The sequence below is a fragment of the Triticum dicoccoides genome, chromosome 7A, assembly GCF_002162155.2.
Source record: "Triticum dicoccoides isolate Atlit2015 ecotype Zavitan chromosome 7A, WEW_v2.0, whole genome shotgun sequence".
NCBI classification, from domain to species: domain Eukaryota; kingdom Viridiplantae; phylum Streptophyta; class Magnoliopsida; order Poales; family Poaceae; genus Triticum; species Triticum dicoccoides.
The window spans coordinates 508895170-508912974 of NC_041392.1; positions in this window are offsets into that span (position 1 = coordinate 508895170).

Here is a 17805-nt window from a genome sequence, read left to right on the forward strand (position 1 = left end):
TTTTTCTCCCCGAAACACAATATATAGAGTTGGAGTTGGAGTCGGAGAGGCACCAGGGGGCCCACGAGGTAGGGGGCACGCCCCCCACCCTCGTGGACAAGTGGTGGGCCCCCTGGCCTTCATCTTTTGCAGGTATTTTTTATATTTTCCAAGAAGTTGCTCCATGAAGTTTCAGGTCATTCCGAGAACGTTTGTTTCTGCACATAAATAACACCATGGTAATTCTGCTGAAAACAGCGTCAGTCCGGGTTAGTTCCATTCAAATCATGCAACTTAGAGTCCAAAACAAGGGCAAAAGTGTTTGGAAAAGTAGATACGACAGAGACGTATCAACTCCCCCAAGCTTAAACCTTTGCTTGTCCTCAAGAAATTCAGTTGACAAACTGAAAGTGATAAAGAAAAACTTTTACAAACTATGTTTGCTCTTGTTGTTGTAAATATGTAAAGCCAGCATTCAAGTTTTCAGCAAAGATTATAACTAACCACATTTGCAATAACGCTTAGGTCTCAAGTTTACTCATATCAATAGCATAATCAACTAGCGAGCAATAATAATAAATCTCGGATGACAACACTTTCTCAAAACAATCATAATATGATATAAAAAGGTGGTACCTCGCTAGCCCTTTCTGAGACCACAAAACATAAATCCAAAGCACCTTTAAAGACCAAGGACTGACTAGACATTGTAATTCATGGTAAAAGAGATCCAGTCAAGTCATACTCAATGTAAATTAACAGTAATGAATGCAAATGACAGCGGTGCTCTCCAACTGGTGCTTTTTAATAAGAGGATAATGACTCAGCATGAAAGTAAATAGATAGGCCCTTTGCAGAGGGAAGCAAGCATTTGTAGAGGTGCCAGAGCTCGGTTTTGAAACAAAGGTGAATAATATTTTGAGCGGTATACTTTCATTGTCAACATAACAACCAAGAGATGGCGATATCTTCCATGCTACACACATTATAGGCGGTTCCCAAACAGAATGGTAAAGTTTATACTCCCCCTTCCACCAACAAGCATCAATCCATGGCTTGCTCGAAACAACGAGTGCCTCCAACTAACAAGAGTCCCAGGGGGAGTTTTGTTTGCAATTATTTTGATTTAGTTTGCATAAAGCATGGGACTGGGCATCCCGGTGACCAGCCATTTATCTCGTGAGTGAGGAGCGGAGTCCACTCCTCTTGAGAATAACCCGCCTAACATGGAAGATACAGACAACCCTAGTTGATACATGAGCTATTCGAGCATACAAAACAGGATATTTATTTGAAGGTTTAGAGTTTGGCACATACAAATTTACTTGGAACGGCAGGTAGATACCATATATAGGTAGGTATAGTGGACTCATGTGGAATAACTTTGGGGTTTAAGGGATTGGATGCACAAGCAGTATTCCTGCTTAGTACAGGTGAAGGCTAGCAAAAGACTGGGAAGCGACCAGCTAGAGAGCGACAACAGTCATGAACATGCATTAAAATTAATCAACACTGAATGCAAGCATGAGTAGGATATAATCCACCATGAACATAAATATTGTGAAGGCTATGTTGATTTTGTTTCAACTACATGCGTGAACATGTGCCAAGTCAAGTCACTTAAATCATTCAGAGGAGGATACCACCCTATCATACCACATCATAACCATCTCAATAGCATGTTGGCATGCAAGGTAAACCATTATAACTCGTAGCTAATCAAGCATGGCACAAGGAACTATGATCTCTAGTTGTCATTGCAAACATGTTTATTCACAATAGGCTGAATCAAGAACGATGAACTAATCATATTTACAAAAACAAAAGAGGTCGAGTTCATACCAGCTTTTCTCATCTCAGTCAGTCCATCATATATCGTCATAATTGCCTTTCACTTGCACGACCGAACAATGTGAATAATAATAATAGTGCGCGTGCATTGGACTAAGCTGGAATCTGCAAACATTCAATAAATAGGAGAAGACAGGGCAATATGGGCTCTTTTGTTAGATCAACAAGTATGCATACAAGAGCCACTTCAACAATTTAATTATGGTCTTCTCCTATCGACCCCCAAAGAAAAGAAAGAAATAAAACTATTTACACGGGAGAGCTCCCAACAAGTAAAAGAAGAACATGAAATCTTTTTGGGTTTTCTTTCTAGTTACTACTACAAGCATGGAAAGTAAACTAATTAAAATCTACAACTATTTTTTTTGGTTTTTCTTAAGGTTTATTAAACACACAAGAAGAAAGCATAAAAAAGGAAAATAAACTAGCATGGATGATACAATGAAAAAGTATGAGCACCGACATCTAGCAATGAGATGTGTGAACATAAATGTAATGTCGGTGGGAAATACGTACTCCCCCAAGCTTAGGCTTTTGCCCTAAGTTGGTCTATGGCCACGGCTGGCCTGGCGGATATCCATAATAATAGTTGGGGTCGTACTGAGAAGAAGAAGAAGACTCCGATTGCCACTAGCTGCCAATCATCTCCGGATCCCACTGGTAATTAGACTGTCGTGAAGGATCAACTTGTGGTTCCGGCTCTGGCTCCATGGCTGGTGCAGGGCTTCGGTAGGCGTGAATAGCCTTCAACAGAACAAGGTACTGGCCTGCAGATAAATCAAACAAAGAAGGAGCAGGCAGGGTAATAGTCTCAGGATGATGTTTATCAAAGAACAATTTATATTTAAGCTCTCCTTACCTATTCTTAACAATAAAATCATGTGCCACCATACTTTTATAATCTAAATAAACATGAGGCGGCACTTTTTCTTCCTTCTCATAATGCCTAATAGGTATGTTAAAATGTGCTGCTAGGCGTGAAGCATAGATGCCTCCAAAGATGGGGCCCTTGGTACGGTTCAGACTTAACCGTTTAGCAATAATGCTGCCCATACTAACAGAGTTATCACCATATAAACTGTGGAGCAAAATAATAATATCAGGGATACTAAGGTTTCCGCAGTTTCCACGACCAATTAAACAGCGACTAGCAAATAATGCAAAATAGCGTAAAACAGGGAAATGTATGCTAGTGATTTGTGCATTGGAAACCTTCCTTGTTTCCCCTACAGTGATAGTATCAATAAACCTATCCACATCCTCGTGATGTGGTTCCTCTGTCTTGCCCTCGAAAGGGACCAAACAAACCCGACAAAAATCATAAAGTGACATCTCCTTATGCTCATCATATAAATAAAACTCCACCGTAGGTGGTGAGCTTCTAGAATGGAAATGAAAGTTTTGCACAATGATATTTGTGAGTAAGAGATACTGATCGCATTGGTCGTGGAGGAAAGTGGTGAGGCCTGCATTCTTAGCCAAATCATGAAAAACTTCATAAATCTCGATTGCTCTCAAGAAATCATTGGAAGGCCATTCACACGACCGAACCTCCGCGGTGCGAGGCAGATTATACTTAGGCTTCGGTGCCTTTTCCTTCGAGCTTCGGCTCGATGAGCCCCTCAAAAGTCTCTTCATCATTTTCAAGGAACAATCTCCCCAAGCAGTTTTGTGAGAGGTGCTTCGAGCAAGGGGATCGAAAATGGCAGCAAAGTGAGCTTGGACTCGGGTTTGAGCTTGATATTCGTGTTTGGGGAGGAAGAAGGAGTGTGTGGGTGAAAGGATAAGTGGAGGAGGGCCACTGTGGGCCCACGAGGTAGGGGGCGCGCCCTCCACCCTCGTGTGCAGGTGGTTGACCCCCCTGCTGTGTTCTCAGTGCCAAATATTCTCAAATATTCCAGAAAAAAGCATATTTAAATTTCAGGGTATTTGGAGAACTTTTATTTTCGGGGTATTTTTATATTGCACGGATAATCAGATAACAGACAGAAAAATATTTATTTTTATTTTATTTAATATAAATAACAGAAAGTAAAAGTGGGGTACAGAAGGTTGTGCTTTCTAGTTTCATCCTTCTCATGCTCATCAAAAGGAATCCACTAACAAGGTTGATCAAGTCTTGTTGAAGAACTCATTTCGAATAACATGGAACCAGAGAAATTTCGAATAACACTATGTTACCTCAACGGGGATATGCACATCCCCAATAATAAGAATATCATATTTCTTCTTGACAATAGGAAGAGGAAATTCAAAACCTCCAAATATAATCGATGGAATCTTTCCAATAGAGTTGATACTATGGACTTGAGGTTGTTTCCTCGGAAAGTGTATTGTATGCTCATTACCATTAACATGAAAAGTGACATTGCCTTTAGTGCAATCAATGACAGCCCCTGCAGTATTCAAAAAGGGTCTTCCAAGAATAATAGACATACTGTCATCCTCGGGAATATCAAGAATAACAAAGTCTGTTAAAATAGTAATGTTGGCAACTACAACAGGCACATCCTCACAAATACCGACAGGTATAGCACTTGAATTATCAGCCATTTGCAAAGATATTTCAGTAGGTGTCAACTTATTCAAATCAAGTCTACAATATAAAGAGAGAGGCATAACACTAACACCGGCTCCAAGATCACATAAAGCAGTTTTAACATAGTTTCTTTTAATGGAGCATGGTATAGTTGGTACACCGGGATCTCCTAGTTTCTTTGGTATTCCACCCTTAAAAGTATAATTAGCAAGCATGGTGGAAATTTCAGCTTCCGGTATCTTTCTTTTATTTGTAACAATTTCTTTCATGTACTTAGCATAAGGATTCATTTTAAGCATATCAGTTAATCGCATACGCAAAAAGATAGGTCTAATCATTTCAGCAAAGCGCTCAAAATCCTCATCATCCTTTTTCTTGGATGGTTTGGGAGGAAAAGGCATGGCTTTCTGAACCCATGGTTCTCTTTCTTTACCATGTTTCCTAGCAACAAAGTCTTTCTTATCATAACGTTGATTCTTTGATTGTGGGTTATCAAGATCAACAGCAGGTTCAATTTCTATATAATTATCATTACTAGGTTGAGCATCATCATGAACATTATCATTAACATTATTACTAGTTTCAGGTTCATTACCAGATTGACTTTCAGCAACAGAAATAGAAATATCATTTGGATTCTCAGGTGGTTCAATAACAGGTTCACTAGAAGCATGCAAAGTCCTATCATTTTTCTTTTTCTTCCTTTTAGAAGGACTAGGTGCATCTATATTATTTCTCTTAGAATCTTGCTCAATTCTCTTAGGGTGGCCTTCAGGATACAAAGGTTCCTCAGTCATTCTACCAGTTCTAGTAGCCACTCTAACTGCATTATCATTATTCTTACTATTCAATTCATTGAGCAAATCATTTTGAGCTTTAAGTACTTGTTCTACTTGAGTGGTAACCATAGAAGCATGTTTACTAATAAGTTTAAGATCACCTTTGACATTGGCCATATAATCACCCAAGTGTTCAAGCATATTTGAATTGTATTTCAATTGTCTACCAAAATAAGCATTAAAGTCTTCTTGCTTAGCCATAAATTTATCAAACTCATCTAAGCATGGGCTAGCAAACTTAGTAAATGGGATTTCAGCTTTATCATATCTATAGAGAGAAATTACCTTTACTACCTGTGTTGGGTTATCAAGACCATGAGTTTCTTCAATAGGTGATGGATCAAGATCATATGTTTCTTCAACAGGCGGTAAATTAAGACCGTGTATTTCTTCAATAGGAGGTAAATTCTTAACATATTCAGCTTTAATACCTTTTTCTTTCATAGATTTCTTTGCCTCTTGCGTATCTTCAGGACTGAGAAATAGAATACCCCTCTTCTTCGGAGTTGGTTTAGGAATAGGCTCAGGAATTGGCTCCGGAGGTGTCCAATTATTTTCATTTGTCAACATATTATTCAATAGAATTTCAGCTTCATTCGGTGTTCTTTCCCTGAAAACAGAACCAGCGCAACTATCCAGGTAATCTCTGGAAGCATCGGTTAGTCCATTATAAAAGATATCAAGTATTTCATTTTTCTTAAGAGGATGATCAGGCAAAGCATTAAGTAATTGGAGAAGCCTCCCCCAAGCTTGTGGGAGACTCTCTTCTTTAATTTGCACAAAATTATATATATCCCTTAAAGCAGCTTGTTTCTTATGAGCAGGGAAATATTTAGCAGAGAAGTAATCAATCATATCCTGGGGACTACGCACACAACCAGGATCAAGAGAATTAAACCATATCTTAGCATCACCCTTTAATGAGAACGGAAATATTTTAAGGATATAAAAGTAACGAGTTCTCTCATCAGTCATGAACAGGGTGTCTATATCATTTAATTTAATAAGATGTGCCACAACAGTTTCAGATTCATAACCATGAAAAGGATCAGATTCAACTAAAGAAGTTATATCAGGATCAACAGAGAATTCATAATCCTTATCAGTAACACTGATAGGTGAAGTAGCAAAAGCAGGGTCAGGTTTCATTCTAGCATTTAGAGATTGCTTGTTCCATTTAGCTAATAACCTCTTAAGTTCATATCTATGTTTGCAAGCTAAAATAGCTAAAGAGGCTTCTTGATCAAAAACATGACCCTCTGGAATAACAAGTGATTCTTCATCAGTATTATCAGATTCAATATTTTCAATCTCTCTAGCCCTACCAAGTTGTTCATAAAGAAATTCACCAAGTTGCATGGTAGTATCAAGCATAGAAGTAGTTTCATCATAAGTATCATGTATAGCAAAAGTAGCATCATCAATAACATGCGACATATCAGAACGAATAGCAGAAGCGGTTTTAGGTGTCGCAAGCTTACTCAAAACAGAAGGTGAATCAAGTGCATAGCTAGATGGCAGTTCCTTACCTCCCCTCGTAGTTGAGGGATAAATCTTGGTTCTTGGATCTTTCAAGTTCTTCATAATGATAAGCAGATATAAATCCCCAACGAATCAAAGAATAGAGTTATGCTCCCCGGCAACGGCGCCAGAAAATAGTCTTGATAACCCACAAGTATAGGGGATCGCAACAGTTTTCAAGGGTAAAGTATTCAACCCAAATTTATTGATTCAACACAAGGGGAGCCAAAGAATACTCTCAAGTATTAGCAGTTGAGTTGTCAATTAAACCACACCTGGAAACTTAGTATCTGCAGCAAAGTATTTAGTAGCAAAGTAATATGATAGTAGTGGTAACGGTAACAAAAGGTAACGGTAGTAAAAGTAATGTTTTTGGTATTTTGTAGTGATGATAGCAATCACAACGGGAAAGTAAATAAGCGAAGAACAATGTATGGAAAGCTCGTAGGCAATGGATCGGTGATGGAGAATTATGCCGGATGCGGTTCATCATGTAACAGTCATAACCTAGAGTAAAACAGAACTAGCTCCAGTTCATTGATATAATGTAGGCATGTATTCCGAACATAGTCATACGTGCTTACGGAAAATAACTTGCATGACATCTTTTGTCCTACCCTCCCGTGGCAGCGGGGTCCTTACGGAAACTAAGGGATATTAAGGCCTCCTTTTAATAGAGTACCGGAACAAAGCATTAACACATAGTGAATACATGAACTCCTCAAACTACGGTCATCACCGGTAAGTATCCCGATTATTGTCACTTCGGGGTTAACGGATCATAACACATAATAGGTGACTATAGACTTGCAAGATAGGATCAAGAACACTCATATATTGATGAAAACATAATAGGTTCAGATCTGAAATCATGGCACCCGGGCCCTAGTGACAAGTGATACGTCTCCAACGTATCTATAATTTTTGATTTCTCCATGCTATATTATCTACTGTTTTGGACTATATTGGGCTTTATTATCCACTTTTATACTATTTTGGGAATAACCTATTAACCGGAGGCCCAGCCCAGAATTGTTGTTTTTTGCCTGTTTTACAGTTTCTAAGAAAAGGAATATCAAACGGAGTCCAAACGGAATGAAACCTTCGGGAACGTGATTTTCTCACCGAATACAACTCAGGAGACTTGGACCCTACGTCAAGCCAATTAACAGGAGGCCACGAGGTAGGGGGCGCGCCTGCCCCCCCCCCAGGCGCGCCCTCCACCCTCGTGGGCCCCCTGTTGCTCCACCGACGTACTTCTTCCTCCTATATATATCCACGTACCCCTAAATGATCAGATACGGAGCCAAAAACCTAATTCCACCGCCACAACTTTCTGTATCCACGAGATTCCATCTTGGGGCCTGTTTTGGAGCTCCGCCGGAGGGGGCATCGATCATGGAGGGCTTCTACATCATCATCCAAGCCCCTCCGATGAAGTGTGAGTAGTTCACTTCAGACCTACGGGTCCATAGTTAGTAGCTAGAGGGCTTCTTCTCTCTTTTTGGATCTCAATACAATGTTCTCCCCCTCTCTCGTGGAGATCTATTCGATGTAATCTTCTTTTTTGCGGTGTGTCTGTTGAGACCGATGAATTGTGGGTTTATGATCCAGTCTATCTATGAATAATATTTGAATCTTCTCTAAATTCTTTTATGTATGATTGGTTATCTTTGCAAGTCTGTTCGAATTATCAGTTTGGTTTGGCCTACTAGATTGGTTGTTCTTGCAATGGGAGAAGTGCTTAGCTTTGGGTTCGATCTTGCGGTGTCCTTTCCCAGTGACAGAAGGGGCAGCAAGGCACGTATTGTATTGTTGCCATCGAGGATAACAAGATGGGGTTTTTATTATATTGCATGAAATTATCCCTCTACATCATGTCATCTTGCTTAAGGCGTTACTCTGTTTTTAACTTAATACTCTAGATGCATGTTGGATAGCGGTCAATGAGTGGAGTGATAGTAGTAGATGCAGGCAGGAGTCGGTCTACTTGTCTCGGACGTAATGCCTATATACATGATCATACCTAGATATTCTCATAATTATGCTCAATTCTGTCAATTGCTCAACAGTAATTTGTTCACTCACCGTAGAATACTTATGCTCTTGAGAGAAGCCACTAGTGAAACCTATGGCCCCCGGGTCTCTTTCTCATCATATTAATCTCCATCACTTTATTATTGCTTTGCTTTTACTTTGCCTTTTACTTTTCACTTTGCATCTCTATACCAAAAATACCAAAAATATTATTTATCATCTCTATCAGATCTCACTTTCGTAAGTGATCGTGAAGGGATTGACAACCCCTAAGCACATTGGTTGCGTTGAGCTATTGTTTTTGTGTAGGTACGAGGGACTCACACGTAGCCTCCTGCTGGATTGATACCTTGGTTCTCAAAAACTGAGGGAAATACTTACGCTACTTTGCTGCATCATCCTCTCCTCTTTGGGGAAATCCAACGCAATGCTCAAGAGGTAGCAAGAAGAATTTCTGGCGCCGTTGCCGGGGAGTCTGCGCAAAAGTCAACATACCAAGTACCCATCACAATCCCTATCTCCCGCATTACATTATTTGCCATTTGCCTCTTGTTTTCCTCTCCCCCACTTCACCCTTGCCGTTTTATTCGCCCTCTCTCTCTATCCTCCCTCTCTATTTGCCTCTTTTTGCCCGTTTCTTGTTTGCTCGTATGGTTGGAATAGTTGTTTATTTATTACTAAATAGAGAACCTAAGATCTATGGATCCTCATCCACTTGCTAATCTTTTTAAGAGATCTAATTATGATGAACCAATTGCTAGTGAGTTTTGTGCACTAGATTATCTTTATGAGGTTTTCTTGAAATTCGTGAATCTGAAAAGTGTGATGAATTACTTTATGAAACGATTCATGATAGATCTTTGAATAAAAAGCATGATTGCAATGATTTTACTATAAACTCTCTTGATGTCAATTGTGCTAATAATATGCAAAACCCTAAGCTTGGGGATGCTAGTTTTGCTATGTCCTCTACTTGTTGCAATGATCATGATTGGGGTGATTCTTCTTATGATATTGAAAATTTATTTAAGCCCCATGATGAATATGAGATTGATAATAGTGTTTGCAATATTATTTAAAGTGGGTTTGGAAGAGTGTCAACTTTAGATCCCACATATTTGGAGAATTTTCAATATTATTAAATTTTTGATAAAAGTGGGTCTGGAAAGGTCATGACTTTAGTTAATGTTAATCCCACTATTTTGGAAGAGTGTCAACTTTGCATGCATGTGGATCATGTTGAAAATATTTTATGTCATAGCTATTTTGTTGAATTTGCTTATGATCCTACATATAATTATTACGAGAGAGGAAAATATGGTGGTAGAAATTTTCATGTGACTAAATTACCTCTCGTTATGTTGAGATTGCCATTGTTTCTTTCCGCTTCCTCGCATATGCTAGTTTTTGCTTGCCTTGATAATTTGTTTGCCTATAATATGCCTATGCATAGGAAGTATGTTAGACTTAGATGTGTTTTTCACATGTTTTATGATGCTCTCTTTGTGCTTCAATTCTTGTCTTTCATGTGAGCATCATTGAAATACTATGCCTAGCTATAAGGCCTTAAAGAGAAGCGCTTGTTGGGAGACAACCCAATATTTATCCTTGCTGTTATTCAATAAATAAATTATTTATCCTCTGTTTTGGTTGTGTTTTCTGTGTTTAATTAGTGTTTGTGCCAAGTAGAACCGTTGGGAAGACTTGGGGAAAGTCTTGTTGAACTTGCTGTAAAAAACAGAAACTTTAGCGCTCACGAGAACTGCTGTCATTTTTATTTGGAAAGTGCTATTTAGTTAATTATTTTTGCAGATGATTAATAGATAAATTCCTCACGTCCAGAAATTTATTTTAGAATTTTTGGGGTTCCAGATCTTGCGCTAGTTACAGATTACTACAGACTGTTCTGTTTTTGACAGATTCTGTTTTTCTTGTGTTGTTTGCTTATTTTGATGAATCTATGGCTAGTAAAATAGTTTATAATCCATAGAGAAGTTGGAATACAGTAGGTTTAACACCATTATAAATAAAGAATGAGTTCATTACAGTACCTTGAAGTGGTCTTTTTTTTTCTTTCGCTAACGGAGCTCACGAGATTTTCTACTTTAAGTTTTGTGTTGTGAAGTTTTCAAGTTTTGGGTAAAGACTTGATGGATTATGGAACAAGGAGTGGCAAGAGCCTAAGCTTGGGGATGCCCATGGCACCCCCAAGATAGTATAAGGACACCTAAAAGCCAAAGCTTGGGGATTCCCCGGAAGGCATCGCCTCTTTCGTCTACTTCTATCGGTAACTTTACTTGGAGCTATATTTTTATTCACCACATGATATGTGTTTTGCTTGGAGCGTCTTTTATGATTTGAGTCTTTGCTTGTTAGTCTACCACAATCATACTTGCTGTACACACCTTTTGAGAGAGCCATACATAATTTGTAATTTGATAGAATACTCTATGTGCTTCACTTATATCTTTTGAGTTATATAATTTTGCTCTAGTGCTTCACTTATATCTTTTAGAGCACGGTGGTGGATTTGTTTTATAGAAACTATTGATCTCTCATGCTTCACTTAGATTATTTTGAGAGTCTTAATAGCATGGTAATTTGCTTAATAATAATATGCTTGGTATTCAAGATTTGTAAAACTTTCTTTTGAGTGTGTTCAATACTAAGAAAAAAATTGATGCTTGATAATTGTTTTGAGATATGAGGATGGTGATATTAGAGTCATGCTAGTTGAGTAGTTGTGAATTTGATAAATGCTTGTGTTAAAGTTTGTGATTCCCGTAGCATGCATGTATGGTGAACCGTTATGTGATGAAGTCGGAGCATGATTTATTTATTGATTGTCTTCCTTATGAGTGGCGGTCGGGGACGAGCGATGGTCTTTTCCTACCAATCTATCCCCCTAGGAGCATGCGCGTAATACTTTGCTTTGATAACTTCTAGATTTTTTCAATAAGTATATGAGTTCTTTATGACTAATGTTGAGTCATGGATTATACGCACTTTCCTTCCTTCCACCATTGCTAGCCTCTCTAATACCGCGCACTTTTCGCCGGTATCATACACCCACCAAATACCTTCCTCAAAACAGCCACCATACCTACCTATCATGGAATTTCCATAGCCATTCCGAGATATATTGCCATGCAACTTTCCACCGTTCTGTTCATTATGACACACTCCATCATTGTCATATTGCTAGCATGATCATGTAGTTGACATCGTATTTGTGGCAAAGCTACCGTTCATAATGCTTTCATACATGTCACTCTTGATTCATTGCATATCCCGGTACACCGCCGGAGGCATTCATATAGAGTCATATTTTGTTCTAAGTATTGAGTTTTAATTGTTGAGTTGTAAGAAAAAAAGTGTGATGATCATCATTTTTAGAGCATTGTCCCAAGTGAGGAAAGGATGATGGAGACTATGATTCCCCCACAAGTCGGGATGAGACTCCGGACGAAAAAAAAGAAGCCATGAAAAAAAAGAGAAGGCCCCAAAAAATGAGAGAAAAAGAGAGAAGGGACAATGTTACTATCCTTTTACCACACTTGTGCTTCAAAGTAGCACCATGATCTTCATTGTAGAGAGTCTCTCATTCTGTCACTTTCATATACTAGTGGGAATTTTTCATTATAGAACTTGGCTTGTATATTCCAATGATGGGCTTCCTCAAAATGCCCTAGGTCTTCGTGAGCAAGCGAGTTGGATGCCCACCCACTTAGTTTCTTTTGTTGAGCTTTCATATACTTATAGCTCTAGTGCATCCGTTGCATGGCAATCCCTACTCACTCACATTGATATCTATTGATGGGCATCTCCATAGCTCGTTGATATGCCTAGTTGATGTGAGACTATCTTCCCCTCTTTTTGTCTTCTCCACAACCACCATTCAATTCCACATATAGTGTTATATCCATGGCTCAAGCTCATGTATTGCGTGAAGATCAAAAAAGTTTTGAAAATGTCAAAAGTATGAAACAATTGCTTGGCTTGTCATCGGGGTTGTGCATGATTTAAATACTATGTGTGGTGAAGATAGATCATAGCCAGACTATATGATTTTGTAGGGATAGCTTTCTTTGGCCATGTTATTTTGAGAAGACATAATCGCTTTGTTAGTATGCTTGAAGTATTATTATTTTTATGTCAACATGAACTTTGGTCTTGAATCCTTTGAATCTGAATATTCATACCACAATTAACAAGATTTACATTGAAATTATGCCAAGTAGCACTCCGCATCAAAAATTCTGTTTTTATCATTTACCTACTCGAGGACGAGCAGGAATTAAGCTTGGGGATGCTTGATACGTCTCCAACGTATCTATAATTTTTGATTGCTCCATGCTATATTATATATTGTTTTGGACTATATTGGGCTTTATTATCCACTTCTATATTATTTTGGGACTAACCTATTAACCGGAGGCCCAGCCCAGAATTGTTGTTTTTTGCCTGTTTTAGGGTTTCGAAGAAAAGGAATATCAAACGGAGTCCAAACGGAATGAAACCTTCGGGAACGTGATTTTCTCACCGAATACAACTCAGGAGACTTGGACCCTACGTCAAGCCAATTAACAGGAGGCCACGAGGTAGGGGGGGCTCCTGCCCCCCCCCCCAGGCACCCTCCACCCTCGTGGGCCCCCTGTTGCTCCACCGACGTACTTCTTCCTCCTATATATATCCACGTACCCCCAAACGATCAGATACGGAGCCAAAAACCTAATTCCACCGCCGCAACTTTCTGTTTCCACGAGATCCCATCTTAGGTCCTGTGCCGAAGCTCCGCCGGAGGGGGCATCGATCATGGAGGGCTTCTACATCCTCATCCAAGCCCCTCCGATGAAGTGTGAGTAGTTTACTTCAGACCTACGAGTCCATAGTTAGTAGCTAGATGGCTTCTTCTCTCTTTTTGGATCTCAATACAATGTTCTCCTCCTCTCTCATGGAGATCTATTCGATGTAATCTTCTTTTTGCAGTGTGTTTGTTGAGACCGATGAATTGTGGGTTTATGATCCAGTCTATCTATGAATAATATTTGAATCTTCTCTAAATTCTTTTATGTATGATTGGTTATCTTTGCAAGTCTCTTCGAATTATCAGTTTGGTTTGGCCTACTAGATTGGTTTTTCTTGCTATGGGAGAAGTGCTTAGCTTTGGGTTCGATCTTGCGGTGTCCTTTCCCAGTGACAGAAGGGGCAGCAAGGCACGTATTGTATTGTTGCCATCAAGGATAACAAGATGGGGTTTTTATCATATTGCATGAAATTATCCCTCTACATCATGTCATCTTTCTTAAGGCGTTACTCTGTTTTTAACTTAATACTCTAGATGCATGCTGGATAGCGGTCGATGAGTGGAGTAGTAGTAGTAGATGCAGGCAGGAGTCGGTCTACTTGTGTCGGACGTGATGCCTATATACATGATCATACCTAGATATTCTCATAACTATGCTCAATTCTGTCAATTGCTCAACAGTAATTTGTTCACCCACCGTAGAATACTTATGCTCTTGAGAGAGGCCACTAGTGAAACCTATGGCCCCCGGGTCTCTTTCTCATCATATTAATCTCCATCACTTTATTATTGCTTTGCTTTTACTTTGCCTTTTACTTTGCCTTTTACTTTTCACTTTGCATCTCTATACCAAAAATACCAAAAATATTATTTATCATCTCTATCAGATCTCACTTTCGTAAGTGACCGTGAAGGGATTGACAACCCCTAAGCGTGTTGGTTGCATTGAGCTATTGTTTTTGTGTAGGTACGAGGGGCTCGCACGTAGCCTCCTACTGGATTGATACCTTGGTTCTCAAAAACTGAGGGAAATACTTATGCTACTTTGCTGCATCATCCTCTCCTCTTCGGGGAAATCCAACGCAGTACTCAAGAGGTAGCAACAAGCATTAAGCATAGCAAAGTCATAGCAACATCAATCTCAGAACATAGTGGATACTAGGGATCAAACCCTAACAAAACTAACTCGATTACATGATAGATCCCATCCAACCCATCACCGTCCAGCAAGCCTACGATGGAATTACTCAGGCACGGCGGTGAGCATCATGAAATTGGTGATGGAGGATGATTGATGATGACGATGGCGACGGATTCCCCTCTCCGGAGCCCCGAACGGACTCCAGATCAGCCCTCCCGAGAGGTTTTAGGGCTTGGCGGCGGCTCCGTATCGTAAAATGCGATGAATTCTTCTCTCTGGTTTTTTCTCCCCGAAACACAATATATAGAGTTGGAGTTGGAGTCGAAGAGGCACCAGGGAGCCCACGAGGTAGGGGGCGCGCCCCCCACCATCGTGGACAGGTGGTGGGCCCCCTGGCCTTCATCTTTTGCAGGTATTTTTTATATTTTCCAAAAAGTTGCTCTGTGAAGTTTCAGGTCATTCTGAGAATGTTTGTTTCTGCACATAAATAACACCATGGTAATTCTGCTGAAAATAGCGTCAGTCTGGGTTGGTTCCATTCAAATCATGCAAGTTAGAGTCCAAAACAAGGGAAAAAGTGTTTGGAAAAGTAGATACGACGGAGACGTATCAATGTGTACTTTACTAGTGTTTGTAGCAACCCCTTAGTATTTGATACTGGTTCAGTTGTTAAGAGTAGTAACTCGAAATAGGAGTTGCAAAATAAACAGAGACTAGTTAAGGGCGAGGTGATGATGTGAGTTGGAAGTGATTCCAAGGTTGATAAGATCACCATCGCACACTCCCTTTACCTTTGGGATTAGTGTTAAACCTAAAATAAATATTATTTGGTGTTTGCGTTGAGCATAATATGATTGGATCATGTTTATTGCAATACGGTTATTCATTTAAGTCAAAGAATAATTGTTATTCTCTTTACATGAATAAAACCTTCTGAGGTCATACACGCTAGGTGAATGGTCTATTGAATCTCGATCTCATAGTGATACACATATTCATAATATTGAAGCCAAAAGATGCAAAGTTAATAATGATAGTGCAACTAATATGTGGCACTGCTGTTTAGGTCATATTGGTGTAAAGCGCATGAAGAAAATCCATGCTGATGGGCTTTTGGAATCACTTGATTATGAACTATTTGATGCTTGCGAACCATGCCTTGTGGGCAAGATGACTAAAAACTCCGTTCTCTGGAACAATGGAGCAAGCAACTGACTTATTGGAAATAATACATACTGATGTGTGCAATCCGATGAGTGTTGAGGCTTGCGGCGGGTGCTACCTCTTGAGCACTGCGTTGGTTTTCCCTTGAAGAGGAAAGGGTGATGCAGTAAAGTAGCATAAGTATTTCCCTCAGTTTTTGAGAACCAAGGTATCAATCCAGTAGGAGACTACACGCAAGTCCCTCGTACCTACACAAACTAATAAGAACCTCGCAACCAACGCGATAAAGGGGTTGTCAATCCCTTCACGGTCACTTACGAGAGTGAGATCTGATAGAGATAATAAGATAAATATTTTTGGTATTTTTACAATATAGATTGAAAGTAAAAGATTGCTAATTAAAATAGATTGGAAACTTATATAATAATAGATAGACCCGGGGGCCATAGGTTTCACTAATGGCTTCTTTTAAGATAGCATAAGTATTACGGTGGGTGAACAAATTACTGCCGAGAAATTGATAGAAAAGTGCATAATTATGAGAATATCTAGGCATGATCATGTATATAGGCATCACGTCTGCGACAAGTAGACCGAAACGATTCTGCATCTACTACTATTAGTCCACACAACGACCGCTATCCAGCATGCATCTAGAGTATTAAGTTCATAAGAACAGAGTAATGCATTAAGCAAGATGACATGATGTAGAGGGATAAACTCAAGCAATATGATATAAACCCCATCTTTTTATCCTCGATGGCAACAATACAATATGTGCCTTGCTGCACCTGCTGTCACTCGGAAAGTACACCGCAAGATTGAACACAAAGCTAAGCACTTCTCCCATTGCAAGAAATATCAATCTAGTAGGCCAAACCAAACTAACAATTCGAAGAGACATGCAAAGATAACCAATCATACATAAAAATTTCAGAGAAGAATCAAATATTGTTCATAGATAAACTTGATCATAAACCCACAATTCATCGGATCTCGACAAACACACCGCAACAAGAGTTACATCAAATAGATCTCCAAGAAGATCGAGGAGAACATTGTATTGAGATCCAAAGAGAGAGAAGAAGACATCTAGCTAATAACTATGGACCCGAAGGTCTGAGGTAAACTACTCACACATCATCGGAGAGGCTATGGTGTTGATGTAGAAGCCCTCCATGATCGATTCCCCTCCGGTGGAGCTCCGGAAAAGGCCCCAAGATGGGATCTCTTGGGTACAGAAGGTTGCAGCGGTGGAAATAGGGTTTCATGGTGCTCTTGGATGTTTTTGGGGTATATGAATATATATATGAGGAAGAAGTAGGTCGGTGGAGTTACAAGGGGCCCACGAGGGTGGGGGCGCGCCCAGGGGGGCAGGCGTGCCTCCCTGCCTCGTGGCCTCCTCGTTGATTTCTTGACGTCCACTCAAAGTCCCCTGGATCATGTTTGTTCCAAAAACAACTCTCCCGAAGGTTTCATTCTGTTTGGATTCTCTTTGATATTCCTTTTCTGCGAAGCACTGAAATAGGCAAAAACGGCAATTTGCATTGGGCCTTGGGTTAGTAGGTTAGTCCCAAAAATAACATAAAAGTGTATAAATAAGCCCATTAATATCCAAAACAGATAATATAATAGCATGGAACAATCAAAAATTATAAATACGTTGGAGACGTATCAAGCATCCCCAAGTTTAATTCCTGCTCGTCCTCGAGTAGGTAAATGATAAAAAACAGAATTTTTTATGTGGAATGCTACCTAGCATAATTCTCAATGTAATTTTCTTTATGGTGGCATGACTGTTCAGATCCAAAAGAGTCAAGACAAAAGTTTAATATTGACATAAAAATAATAATACTTCAAGCATACTAACTAAGCAATCATGTCTTCTCAAAACAACATGGCAAAAGAAAGTTCATCCCTACAGAAT